This window comes from Conger conger, chromosome 8, assembly GCF_963514075.1.
Source record: "Conger conger chromosome 8, fConCon1.1, whole genome shotgun sequence".
Taxonomy (NCBI): Eukaryota; Metazoa; Chordata; class Actinopteri; order Anguilliformes; family Congridae; genus Conger; species Conger conger.
In genome coordinates this window covers 30,808,785-30,823,438 of record NC_083767.1, presented here as the reverse complement: position 1 = coordinate 30,823,438, position 14,654 = coordinate 30,808,785, and the positions used below count along the sequence as shown (strand labels likewise).

The window sequence follows — 14,654 nt, the reverse complement described above, 5'->3', positions numbered from 1 at the left end:
TTCCGTCACGCCCTTCTTATTTAGCTGTGTTTATATGTTTCTTGTGTTCAATAAATACCCCTTTATTGTAACCGGTTGTCTGTCAATGTTTTTCCAACACTAAATCAAGCCAACTAGCTATTTAAGAACTACTTATAAGGCTACTTATAAAATTCGAACTCATATAAGTGGTTGTTGAATTCATAGTATTAATTCAATGGTATGACTGTTGAATGATTTATTAAATCATTACCATTGAGTTCGTTATTAATAACGTAGCTAAATTTAATAATTAAATGAGACTGATTACTAAATACGATATTACCCTTCGGAACCTACATCAGTCTCGGTTACTTCCCTCACCGATTTGCTTTTGCACATTCTCTCCCAATGTCCAGTTTTGTTGCACTTGTTGCATGCTGACTTGAGAGCTGGGCATCTTTCCTGATCTTTGTGTTGCATTTTGCTACATCTGCCGCACTTTCCTCCATGCACCGTGTCTCTTGTATGGCTGCTGCGGTGCTAGCTTCGCCTTGCTAACTTGCATGCTAACAGTCTCTGACTGGCGCACGGACTGTATTGTTTGTGCTAATGTGAGATCCAACATTTGTTCTAGGTTTGGGTCCGTGAAGCATTTCTAGTTGGATGACTCTGTCTGCTGCTGGTGAAAGTTAGATTGTCTATTGGGGAAGCAAGGATTAAATAAAATGCATTTAAAATGGCAACTTATGAATCAAACAGTTTTAATAGTCAACACCCTTGTTTAAATATCCATAACTCTGAATACAGAACACAAGTGTGTCAACAGTTAAAACACCTAACTAAACCAAGATGTAAAATATGTTTATTTGATTTAATTTGGTAATTATTATCAAAGATATGAATTATATAGGCAGAGCAACCTGTTGGATCAACCTTTATCAAAATGCACCCAGGTGCAACCAGGTGCAAATCAAGAGATTTATTCTGTCACAAAATTATTCATGTCTATTCCAAAGACATAGTTCATCTGTCTTAAAAGAATTAAGATTAAAAACACAGACACATAACAGTCACAATGGAAATGGATGAATTAAAATACCAAACTCCAGGTTGTTTTCTCCCAAAATGCAGAAGAAACGTGAAGACAGCCAAACATTTCAAAAGACCAGTCATGGAAAACGCCAGACCAAGGTGCAGGACTCAGATGCTAACTTCTAATTCAAACCAAAAAGTAAAAAGCAACATCTGTTGTTAAATTTGGGATATTATACAGGATTTCAGCATGAGGTCTGCTAGGCCACCCCCATTGAGACAGACACACACACGCAGGCACACACACACACATAAGTTCCTTCTGGCCCATTGGTGAATTAGGAATTAGTTCCCTGACATGTAATACATACACTTTGGGTTCTTTGTTAAAATATCCCCTCTAAAGAGGCCAATAAGATTAAAAGTTAGCCTGTCACACACCAAGAAAGGTAGTTATGCATATCAACACTGGTTCTATATGAGCAATGAAGTGCAAGATGAGCAGCTTTGTTCTGAATAAGTTGCAGCTTATCCAGGTTATTTTTTGAGATACTTATAGTTGAGCTAAATAACATTGTCGAAGCATTGCCAATGACCTGCCCATCAGAACAACCATTTGGTTAGACCAAGAAAGCAGATTGTCTAATATTATGTCAAGCGGTTTGGCTTCAGCTATAGTGGACTACAGAATTATTGGTACCCTTAATAAATATGCAGAAAAAGTACTGTAAACTAAACGATAATACAGTTATTGGCATAAGCTTTATTTTACAACATAAAGTAGTGTGTTTTATGAATCATTAAATGGAATCAACTAATGTTTTACATTTTTAAATTAAATAAAAGATTCCCCAAAAAACTGATTCCACAATTATTGGCAACCCTGGTTTAATACTTTGTGCAAACACCCCTGGCAGATGACAGCCATGAGTCTTTTACTATAATTTGTGCTAAGCTTAGAGAACATATTGGAGGGATTTTTGACCATTTCCCCATGCAGATCTTTTCAGAATCATTGACATCCTTGTGATACCCCCCTTGTCAGTTCAGTCCACTGCCATACTTGACAGTAGGTATGAGATGATTCTCCTTTACACGCATATGCATTACATTTTACAGCCAAACATGATGATGGTGTCTATGGCCAAACATTCCATTTTGGTCTCATTGGACCTGTGACAGAGGGATCTATCCCTGGCTGCGAGCGGCACGCTACCTATACCAAACCCCCATAATCGTACCGTGTTTGTGTTTGTTTGTTTCCTTTTCATTCCGCAATTCAAGCCGCTGTTTCCATAGAGTGCGCTAAGTTTGGGGGTGCACACTCAGCTGCTAGCTCACGTTTCCCAGGGCAAACACGCAACATATCCACTCCATATTCGCACCCTAACCATTAAATCACTAATTCTAAATAACATACATAAATGTCCTTGTCACTTTGTTACCGTTTATTGTTGCCCAGTTGTTAAATGTTGTACAGTACCCTGTTTGTTGTCCATGTTTTCATTTCTCTGTGTTTAAGTTTGTGCATGGTACAAACTATGGAGTAGGCGGAACACTTCCGGGTACAGCAGCCTGGAGGAATAAACCCAATAACTGGAGTATGGGATGAGGTAATCCCAATTATGTAATTAGTTGTTTTAGTTTATTTAATGGCACCTGTGCAGAGATATAAATAAGCTGCCATCACCTATGTAGGGTGAGCATAGTAAATGGTACAGGTGGTATGTTCCTGGGGGAGGGGCTAAGCATTTATAAGGAGCCCCAACCTTCTTTCGTGGTAGAGAGAAGAGTTTTGTTTTGTGAGTAAAGAGCTAGACTGTAGCTCTGCCATTGTTTTTGAAAGTATCTTTTGTGTTTGTGTGTAGTTATTTGTTTTGTTCGTATATCTCATTGTAAATATATTTTTTTCACTGTACATATTTTTGACCATGGAGCACTGTAAATAAACCTGTTGCACTAAAACTTCTATTCCGACAGAGCAATATTTTGTATGATCTAGGACTGCATATGACCATCCGGCCTACCCAAGACGACATATGGTGTCAGAAGTGGGATGGCCAGCCGCAAAACAGTGCAACCAGTGAGGAGGAGGAGGGGTCTACATTCACCGAAAGTACGACTAGGGATGAAACAAGATGAGGCCTGGGATACGGAGGAGGAAGACGAGGTCAAGAGGTGGGGAGCACGCCCAAGAACCAGTAGTCCACACCAGCTGCCTTCCAGACCGGCTCCAGCTCCAGCACCAGAAGCCGGGAAGAGGGACTCCTGGAGGGGATCCGTGGTCTGCGAGAATCCATTCTTGAAGTTCCACAACTGGCGGGAAATGAAGTGCCCCAACAACCAGACTTGACCTCAAACACAAGCAAGTCAGAGAGTCTGAAAATGGACCTACCAATACCAATGCTACGGTCACTGCTGCTGGAGCAGCAGTGACCAGCCAGCCAGCCCCACGCAGCAGGTGGCAGTCTCATCGGTACTAGCAGCTTTCCCTGAGAGAAGCCACATTTCACAGCCGGCAGAGAGTATGTTCCGGAAGGAGCCGAGGATGCCAACCTACCAGCAGGGGGAGGACATAAAAAACTACCTCCTGCGGTTCAAGTGCATAGCCCGAACCTGGGCCTGGCCAGAGCAGGAGTGGGCATGCAGACTGCTGCCGTTACTGATCGGGAAGGCATTGGAGGCCTATACAGCAATGGACGAGGAGAAGTCTCATTGTTATGATGACCTGTTGGCAAAATTTGACATCTCACCGGAGACCTACCGTTACTCCCATTCAGGGAGTCCATCACGCCACCTGGAGAGAGCCCCCTGGAGCCCCACGGACCATCACTGGATTCAGCTGGAGCAGCTGTCCAAGGAGGAGATTGGCGAAGCACTCATCTTGGAGCAACTGCTTTGTGCTCTGCCCTATGACACATGAACCTGGGTCAAGGAGCATGAGCTGGACAACGGGCTGGCAGCTGCCAAACTTGCCCTGCAGTACATCAATGCCCTGTGCACCAATGAGTTTTGTTTTGTGAGTAAAGAGTATCTATGCCATTGTTTTTGAAAGTATCTTTTGTGTTCATGTTTAGTTATTTGTGTTGTTTGTATTTCTCATTGTAAATATATATATTTTCCACTGTACATATTTTTGACCACGAAGCACTGTAAATAAATGGTAAAGGGTAAATGGTTGGAATTTATATAGCGCCTTTATCCAAAGTGCTGTACAATTGATGCTTCTCATTCACCCATTCATACACACACTCACACACCGACGGCGATTGGCTGCCATGCAAGGCACCGACCAGCTTGTCAGGAGCATTTGGGGGTTGGGTGTCTTGCTCAGGGACACTTTGACACAATCAAGATTCTTGATTTGGTTTATTGTGCTCAGTAAGGGCTGTCCCTGCCAAAGAGTCTGCTGTAATGTTTTTTTTTTTTTTTCCAACTTTCGACCAAGACGCAACTAATTTCTAAAATTCCTAATCTGTGATCCTTGGATTACTTATGCCCTGCCTCACAATCTACCTTTCCATCTGTGGGGATGATATGCACTTGCATTCTCTTCCTGGCAACCATTCCATATGTTTTACACCTTTTTATTATTGGTATGTATTATGTGTAACCATTACCTGACTTGTCAATTACTTTAGACTGAGTTTAAATTTCTTTTTAAATTGTATTGCCAATTTCACCTTGTTTGATTTTATATACAATAACTGTTAGGGGTGCCAATAATTTTGGCACCTGTGGTTTTCAGCAAAAAAAATTTACTAAATACAAAACATTGAAACATCAGAGAAAATGTATTGAAATAAAAGTACATTGTTTTCCTGTATGTTTCAACATAAAATATAGATCATTATCCATTTTGTTTTCTTATATGCAGCCGTTTTTCTCCATTTTAATTAAGAGCGCCAATAATTATGGAACCCGCTGCACCTGTTGAATTTGCATACTTTTTATTGACAGATTTAGCTGGGAGTTTGTTGTCAATATATTATTTGAACCAAAGATAATTTATTTGGTTTCGGATGCATTCAAGACCAACTTTATTTTATCCTGTCAGATACTGACTGCAGTTCTCTTCTCAGTGTAACATAAAGGTCATTTGCTGTTAGTGCTGAGGGTAGAATCATCTGCATACATCATTACTTTGGCTTTTTTTAAGACTAATGGTAAGTCATTTGTAAAAATAGAAAAGGGAAGTGGACCTAACCAGCTGCCCTGAGGAACAGACTGGATCTATTGCTCTTTGGATGAATAGAATAGAAAAATACTTATATCCTACTGGACAGATTACTTTCCATCCACATAATTGACAAAGATGTTTTTGCAGTGATAGATCATGATCAATGATAAAACAGTGCACTGAAGCAGCGGTGCCTGCAGGATTCTCATTCATGGTACACACACTCAAAAAGGTTTTGTGCCACACACAAGCTACAAGTGGCAAGAGCACTAGATAAAAGGACAAAAATGGAAAGAGTGACAAAGAGTGCACTGCAAATCAAGCCACTTTTGAAAAGAAATCGGTTGATTGGAACATTAATGCGATCATCTAATCAGCCAATTGTGTGGCAGCCGTGCAATGCATACCATCATGTAGATACGGGTGTGATCTAAGTGACTTTGACCGTAGAATGATCGTTGGTGGCAGACAGGGTGGCTTAACTATCTCATGCATACTAGTCTCCAGAGTTTACAAAGAATGGTGCAAAAAACAAAAGAAAACACAGTGAGCAGCAGTTCTGCAGCCTTGTTAATGCGAGAGGTCAAAGGAGAATGGCCAGACTGGTCAAAGCTGACCGGAAGGTGACAGTAATGCAAATAACCACAGAGTGGTATGCAGAAGAGCATCTCCGAACACACAACGCATCCTAACTCTAAGTGGATAGGTTACAGCAGTAGAAGTCTAAAAATAAGTCTAATAAATACCTAATAAGGTGCTCGGTGAGTGTATAACTTCATTCATTTTGTTGTAGTTTTGAGTTAAACTCAGTCATGTGTTTTTTATAAACACGTTTTTTTAGATCACTTAGATGCCAGCTAGCTAAATTGTTAGCACTGAACCCAATGAAAGAGGGCTAGCATCCAAGGATTTTAAACACATTTTGAAAGAAACAATACATGTTGATCAGATAAGTACTAAAGTAAATGTGTTTCTTGGTCACAAGCTCATTATGTGGACCAAAATTAACCCAACCCTGGTTTTACATGTTTATGCTCAGGTTAAAAGAATGAAACTCAGCCTACCGTACAATGAAAAATTCACTCTCCTGTTCCCTGTTGCATCAAACACCCTCAGAACTATCTCCGTATCAATTTCCTATTGAAGTCTTTATGAATATTCATTCGAGCCAATCTGGTCAATCCTGTTTCTGTTATAATATTCCTCAGGTACAGTATGTTTTTAAATGTCTCAAGCAGCTGAATGACCTTTCCGCAGTCAAGAAGTGAAAAAATCTTGCTTGCTTGTTTTCTTGCTGTCACTAGATTGCTGGATGGACTTTGTAGTCTATTGCTTAATGGGGTTAGGTATTGCAGTAGGCCTTGACACACACCCACACTAATATGTGATGCCGCATCTGTCAGGTTCTGTGTTATTCGTTGTCTAGTTTTTGTCTAAGTGGTTAGCATTTCCGTGTTTTATTACCCTCTGTGCACACTGTAGTCTATCTGTCAGTTCAGTCACCTCATTCATTTGTTTCACCTGTGTTTCACTTCCTGATTATTCTTTCCCTTTCGTTTTCTGTGTATTTAAACCCCTCTGTTTTTCTAACTCACTGCCAGATGTGTCCCGACCATACTCTCCAGTGTTTCTGATTGACTTCTGTTTTGTTTAGACCTTTACCCTTTTGTTCTGATTTGACCCGTTGTGTTTGGACTGCTGAAGTTAATACAGACTTTAACGTTAACTTCTGTGGTCTTGCTCTTGGGTTCAGTATTCTGTTTCCTGACAGAATAATCTGGTCACAAATGGACCCAGCGAGACCAACTCCAAACCAAGAGGCACTGAGACTGCTAAGACAGTGCCTTGGAGTGCACAACACCAAACTCTGCTCCCTGAAAGAGAACGTGGCCAACTTACTCCACCAGGTGTACACATTGGCAAATTCTCTGGCCAGCATTCCAATTCCGTCCTGAACCTTGTCTGCCACCTCCGGAGCACTATGAACCCTGCTACTGCGCCTCGTTCCTGTCCAGTGCTCACTCATCTTCAAACTCCAACTGGCTACCTTCCCCACCGAATGTTCCAGGGTGGTGCACGTCATCATTCTCCTGTCCGGCAGAGCCTGTGAGTGGGGAACCACCTTCTGGGACTGTGAGTGGGGAACCACCTACGGTGCCCCCGACCAGCTGCCTCACGTGAACTGTTCTGCATCCGCCAGGGTACTCACTCTGGACTATTCCATAGAATTCCAGACCTTTGGCGGCATTGGCAGATTGGGGTGCACCGAACTCTACGGGAAATTCCAGAATAGGCTGTCGGAGCAGTTCCTCGATCAGCTGACCACCTGCAATCTGCCAACCTCCCTCGACGCCCTCATTGACACGGCTATCTGAGTGGACACCCGGCTGAGGGAACAAAGAGCTACCAGGCATGTCCGGGAACCCGACCACCTCCAGCCTCCTCCGGTTCCTCGATCCAGTCGTCCATCCCCTAAAGGCCTCCCTGAACTGCAGGTGGGGCAGACCCGTCTCTCCCTACAAGAGAGAAACAAGCGGATGTTAGAGCACCTCGGACTGTACTGTGGTGGACCTGGTCACTGCGTCAATACCTGTTGGTTAAACGACAACGCCCATCAAGTGAAAGAGGGTGTCCTGACCGGTGCCACCATGGATGCAACCCCCTCAACCTTCCGTTCCACTCTGCTCGCCTTCCTCTCCTGAAAGGGGACCACCACTAAGTGCGAGTCGTGATCGACTCTGGGGCCAAGGACAACCTCATCTGTCCTACCCTGGTCCATCGGCTGGGAGTTCCCACTTCTACACTCTCCCTGGCTCTGCGCACCAATGCGCTCACTGGTGCCCCCCTAACTGCAGTCGACACCATCACCTCCCCTGTTCGGCTGCAGATCTCCAGCAACCACCAGGAGAAGATCGCCTTCTGTGGTCTCCTCTTATTTCTGTGGTTTTGGGCAGACCCTGGTTTCTCCAGCACAACCCCCAAGTGGACTGGGTCCGGGGAACCATCACAGGCTGGAGCCCCAACTGCAACCAATCTGGTCTCCTGACAGGGGGTGCCTGTTCTCCTTGCCTGCTCCTGACACCAAGACATGGAGGAGTACATTAACAAGTCCCTGGCTGCTGGTCTGATTCATCCCTCCTCCTCTCCAGCCGGGGCTGGCTTCTTCTTTGTAGAGAAGAAGGACAAGTCCCTATGTCCCTGTATAGACTACCTAGGGCTTAACAACATCACTGTCAAGAACCGCTACCCCATTCCACTCATCTCCTCTGCATTCTCCTCCCTGCAAAACTGCCAATACTTTAAGCTTGACCATCGCAATGCCTTTCATCTGGTCCGTATCTGGGAGGGAGCCGAGTAGAAGATGGCCTTTAACACCCTCAGTGGCCATTATGAATATTTCATCATGCCTTTTGGGCTCACTAACACCCCCCGCCGTCTTCCAGAACCTCATCAACGATGTCCATCAAAGGTGGTGCCACCTTTTGGAAGGAGCTTCCATTCAATTTGTCGTCTGGACTGACCACTGCAATCTGGAATACCTGCGGTCGGCCAAAAGTCTCAATCCTCATCAGGCCCGGCGGTCCCTGTTCTTTAACCGTTTTAACTTTATCCTGTGGTTTATGATTATGGTTGCTTATTGACTATCCCAGACACCAAAACACTTTGATTGATGTGAATTGGAGCAATATTCATAGAGAAAACTATAAATAACTGCACAACGTCCCTAAGTTCAGAAGACCGTGTTAGCTCACGATGGTCCAAACACCTATTCACTCTGTTATGCAGGCTGAGACATATAGGTTCATAGCCTCTGGTTAGCAACAGCTTTCCCACCAGAATGTCACAGTGGATTAGCATTACCATGTCATTGTATGCTGAAATGGATTACCTATGTGACTCGTACCAGAAAGAATTAGACTTTACACACACACAAAAACCAAAGCTGATCTAGAAGTATTTTTTGTATTTATTCGTCATGAGACTTTGTGCCTGGAACATGGTGAGTGTACATTACCATTAAGCCAGCTACTGTAAGAAATAATAGTTTGTTGTTGGAGGTTAGATATCATTTCTTCAAGCTAACAGCCTTACATGATGTTGTTGAACTCAATGTTTGCTCACAAACGTAGCGTCCAGTCACAGAAATAATGACTTGGAAGAAATACAATGTAAACCATGTAGGCTAACATTATGGTACAACTACCTATAGCTAACATTAGTCGCTGAACATTGTTTGTGGTGAAATCCTGTCTTGGTTTTCTGGCGAAAAAACCCAGCTACATTTGATTGAAAAGTAAAGCTTTACTAGATGACTTGGACATAGCTAGCTATACCCTGGCAAACCCTATGTAGGGGTTATTGCTATTGGGATGTAAACCATGTCAAAATGCCTCTTTTAGCTTAAGCTAGCTAGTTGGCTCAGGCTGCCTAGTTATATGTAATTGCAGCCTGCATAAAATACAATTCTGGCAATATGATTCACTTTCGGTTGTCAGTTGCATTTTAGGTGGCATGTCATGATAAAACATAGCTAACAGATCATCTAGCCAAGTTAGTTAGCTTAGCTAGACTAACGTAGACTCACTGTGTCCCGAACAGAACATGGGGAAATGGTTGCTTCCAGAAGAAGCAACCATTTCCTGTTGCTTAACGGAAGAACATGAGGAAGTGGCCGCTTCCACCAGAAGTTAACATCCGTCCAATGGTAGTTTTTCTCCTGAGGAATGTCATTTATGATTATCATTGCTTATTGGTAATCCCGGACACAAAAACACTTGGATACATGTGAATTGTTTGAAGTAACAATTGTTCAGAGCCATGTCAACTCAATGTTTTGAACAGCACCTGAAGCAAAACTACTACTGTTTTACACTCTGTTAAAATTTTTATCTTTACATGAATTAAACTGATACCGTCCATATAAAACAATGTGTGCACATGCGTGAACAATTTTACAAGGAACACTTTTGGCTGAGTTGTATTAGCTGTCGTCTCTCGGTAGCACCACACAGTCACAGTAACATTTACTGTAAGTTAATACGATGATGCAATGTATTGGACAACGCTCACTTCAGACACCAACACCTTCTGTTTTAAGTTTAGGTCTAAACTACTACTAGCTCACTGTTCAAAGCCATTGCCAGCTAGGTCTTAGTAGCATTCTGCTAACCGAAAACCATGAACCATGTTGTTATAAAGACGGAAGGAATTAGACCTTACACACACACACACACACACACACACACATAAAACCAAAAGTAAGCACTGTAAAGGAGATTGGCTGATCGGTCACTGTTTCCTTAGAAAATGTGTTTGGAGAAGCTTTTGAGAAGATCCCAGGGTTGCCAGGTCTTGCCAAATTTCCATTGCAAAATTTCCAACTCAAAATATAATGTTCCATTTAGGTACTTTAAACATATAAAAGAGATCTTATTTGAACATGTTTTCTTCATTTTCACTCCCTTCACTTTCAACCGCGACTGGGTTTTCAAAATATCCCAATTTGGTGTGAAAACCGCGGACATGGCAACACTGGAGGTTCCCCCATTGCCTAGCCCAGGGGTCGGCAACCCTGGGACTCCTGGAGAGCCGCAGGGTACGCTGGCTTTAGTTGTTACTCTGCACTTAATTGATCAATTAATGCAATCAATCAGACAGTTAACTCGCCTCACCTGGTTTCTTGGGTCTGAATCGGTTGCTGGTATTAAGGCGAAAACAAAAACCAGCACACCCTGCGGCTCTCCAGGACCAGGGTTGCCGACCCCTGGCCTAGCCAAAAAACTTAGGGGACGTTACAATGTGATCATGTTTCATACGGAGCTAATTTTGTCAGAACATCATGGTTATGTGTTCTCTTTGGACACAGTCTGTCTTAAATTACGCTGCAGCCTACATGACAAAACTTATTTAGGCTACAATAGCCTACCTAGTCCATTGTTTCTACTCATCGACCCTGATTGTATGGACTGCAACACAATAAATGCAATAGCCTACCCTCCTCCTTCCATTGCTTTTCCTAAATATGTGTGTTTTTAAAATAAATAAAAAGACTTGACTCACTAAAGAAATGCAGACAAGAGCGAATGGCTATGGTATGGTAAAAAATTTCACACAAAATCAATCACTCAAAATGCATTCACTGCAATGGGCCTAGTGATTAAGATGTTGAACATTGGTGGGATTCATTATTGTGAGTAATATAAAATAGAACACATTATTCAAAATATAGTGGTGTTCAGTTCCAGTTTATTCTCCTTCGCTTGTAGCTGCCATCTGCACACACCAATCTTTTGGAGGTTGCATTTGAGCTTGAGAAACATATTTCAGCCTAAACATGCAGAATTACCTGAGACGGGTGTGTGGGGGGTTGGACCCAAAATGCATGACTCAGAAACAGGGGTGTAGTTAGGGCTTTATTCCGGGATTGCCCAGTGAGCGTAGTCAAAAAACAAGCAATGTTCATACATGTAAAATCCAGCCAAAGCCAAAGTACAGTTCCGAGGGAGAAGAAGGCAGTCTCGTAATCAGTTCACCATGCAAAAAGTCCAGTAGCCAGGGAAGCTGTCAGCGGGGTAGAAGTACAGGCAGATGGTAGGCAGGCTCAGGGTCGATGATGGCGCAAGGGTCAAGACCGAAGTCTGCTCCGCGGGGCAAAAGCACAAAGACAGCAGGCAAAGTCGTGGTATAGGCAGGCAATGGTCAACAAAACAGAAGTCAATAATCTTTGGTCAATAAACAGGCTTGGATTATAACGGGTAGCCAATGGCTTGACAAAACCGCTAAAGCGGTGCACTGACGGACAGGAGGCAACAATTTTGCAAAGACATGACATGAAACTGAGCTTTATATGCAGATGTAGACAGGCGTAGACAAGGTGACACCTGCTGACCATTTAGCATGAAAATGGAAATCAGCCCTAGCGTTAGTAAATGAGTAAATGAGTAAATGACATGCACAAGAAACGTAAAGGTAAAATGAACACATGGTTAGAATGTTAGTATTACCCAATCATGATCTAAAGTTAGTAGATTAGTAAGAAGACAAGGGAAATTGAAACAATTGGGGTGTGAGTGACAGAAAGGGAGAGAGAGAAAGCAGGAATGCAAGGTTTGCAGAAAGAAACAAAAAAGTGTATGCTAAACAATGAACGGAACAACATAACATGAAACAACATGAATCGTGACATAACAAGTTTGCGAAATTATGACAATAAACTATATAACATGACATGGCAAGACTAAGAAATAAATGAAGAACTAAACATGAAACATAACATGACATGACAATGAAACGTAACAAGAAATAAAACATAAAAATGTGGCAACAAAATACATGACATGACAATAACGTAACTAAAACAATGACTAAACATGAAACATGACGTGACAAACATGAAACGTGACATTACCATCTCTTTGTCTCCAATGAATGATGGGAGATTTCGACAGGCTACAACATTTTGGGGGAAAACCAGTTGGTAAAAGTCTGTTTTGGCTACTTGCAAGTGATTTTTTAAAATCGGACAGGTTTTTGCAGCTACTGCATTCTGTGTGTATGCCAAGGAATTCAAATGTATGTCATCGTAAACAGTCTTTTAGTGACTAAGACATTGCACAGCGATTGCGAGCCAGTCAAAAGTGTAGACACCCCAGGCGGGTTAGGGTGTTTATTTTATGCCGCCAGTAATAGAAAGTAGCCTAATCATAACAATAACAGCAAGTGTAAGCCAGAATGTAATAGATTTCTTAATGCAATGCTTATGGAAGTGGGATAAAGCCAAGATTTCCTGAACAGGAAATCAATACAATAAAGAAAAGGAAAAAACGTTGAATGCTGAAGAATTAAGACTTTATTCGCTATGGCTATTTATTTGCCTTGTACAATTTGAAGCCAAATAAATAGCCATTGGAGCAATTACTGACCGTAAGCCTGCATCACATGACGTAGAACATTTTTTAAAACTGTTTTTACGGTTTTATTTATTTGCCTTGTGCGGTTTAAGTAATGTAGGCTTCTGTCTTGTAATCTTAATGTACATGCATTTTCACTGATATAGGTAGGCTATAAAAATGTATACCTATAAATTAATTACATTATTAATCAAATTATTGAATTACATTAGTCTCTGTGAACTTGTAAAGCTATCAGGACTGGTAGGTGTACCCCTCACAATGTTAGTTTTTACCCCACTCACAGGGTTAAATCTAACATTTCACTCTCGGTAGTTACAGTCAAATTGCTAGGGAATGTTATGTCCCAAAAATGTCATTATGGTATGTAATCATAGGCAAGCTGTTTCTAACCAGAGACTTGGTACGAGTCACATAGGTGATCCATTTCAGCATACAATGACATGGTAATACTGATCCACTGTGACATTGTGGTAGGAAAGCTGTTGCTAACCAGAGACTATGGTTTATATGACCAATGCGCGTATCCAAAACATTCCATTATTAAATTACATTATTGGCATTTGGCAGATGCTCTTATCCAGAGCGACTTACAGTTGATCAGACTATTCAGGACTAAGCAGTCCTCCCCTGGAGGCCTTGCTCAAGGGCCCAACGGCTGTGCGGATCTTATTGTGGCTACACAGGGATTAGAACCACATCCCAGAATTGTGCAAGTGTACCTAGAAGAATTGATGCTGGTTTGAAGGAAAATGGTGGTCACACCAAATATTGATTTGATTTAAATTTTTCTTCTGTTAACTCACTTACCTACTGCATTCAATGCTATGTTTGTACGAAAGATCCAATGCAGTAGTTATGGAATCCTGTCTACCATCACACACGTAAATAAATCTGCTGCTTGTTTCTGTGCACTTAAATGTCCAGATGATGATACATGCTTCATCACAATCTTCTTAGCGTTGCTCCAGTCATTAAGAGGTTTGGTCCTGAGAACTGCTTTACCACAGTAAAACAAAAAGCAAGGTGTGCAAAACACATCGTTAGCTTTGCTGTAATTTAATGTGGGGTACAGTGACTCATTGAAAAAATATTTAGGAACCATTCTCATCTACCCGAAAAGGCACCGTTTAGGTGCAAGCCAGTCTCTATCTAGTTTAAATTTGTCCCAAAGCACTTTAAGCTTGACTGCATCTGACACAACTTTAATGTCCTCTGTATTGGCAAGGCCAGTATTGTTCATAACCAGCAGGGACGCTTGGCTGTGTTTTACCAAAGGGCTAGCATGAACATTAGCATGAACATTACCCTCTTCCAGTGATTCTTCCAATGTGTCTGCTATGATCCAATATGTTCCCATTATCCAAAGATGTGTGTCCATTATCCAATAATTCACCCAATGTACCCAGTGTGTGCATTTCCAACATGTTTTCTGCTGCTTTTTTAACAGCATGCTCTGGCTCTGCTGTTGCTAATGCTAACTCATCAGCGACGGCTAAGTTAGGCTCCACTGCTTATTTTATTTTTTTATGTTAAAAGGTTCAATTAAACTAAATAAAACCCCATCATTT

General features: G+C 41.9%; 1 protein-coding gene across 1 annotated transcript in view; it reads right to left on the bottom strand.

Annotated features, from left to right (window-relative positions):
* smtnl1 (smoothelin-like 1) overlaps nt 1-6,446 on the bottom strand; it is a 34,187-nt gene extending 27,741 nt beyond the window's left edge. Inside the window, exon 1 of the mRNA XM_061250913.1 lies at nt 6,238-6,446. The gene's annotated coding sequence lies outside the window, so the exon portion shown is untranslated. The remainder of the gene's footprint in view (nt 1-6,237) is intronic.
* Nucleotides 6,447-14,654: the final 8,208 nt, after the last annotated feature.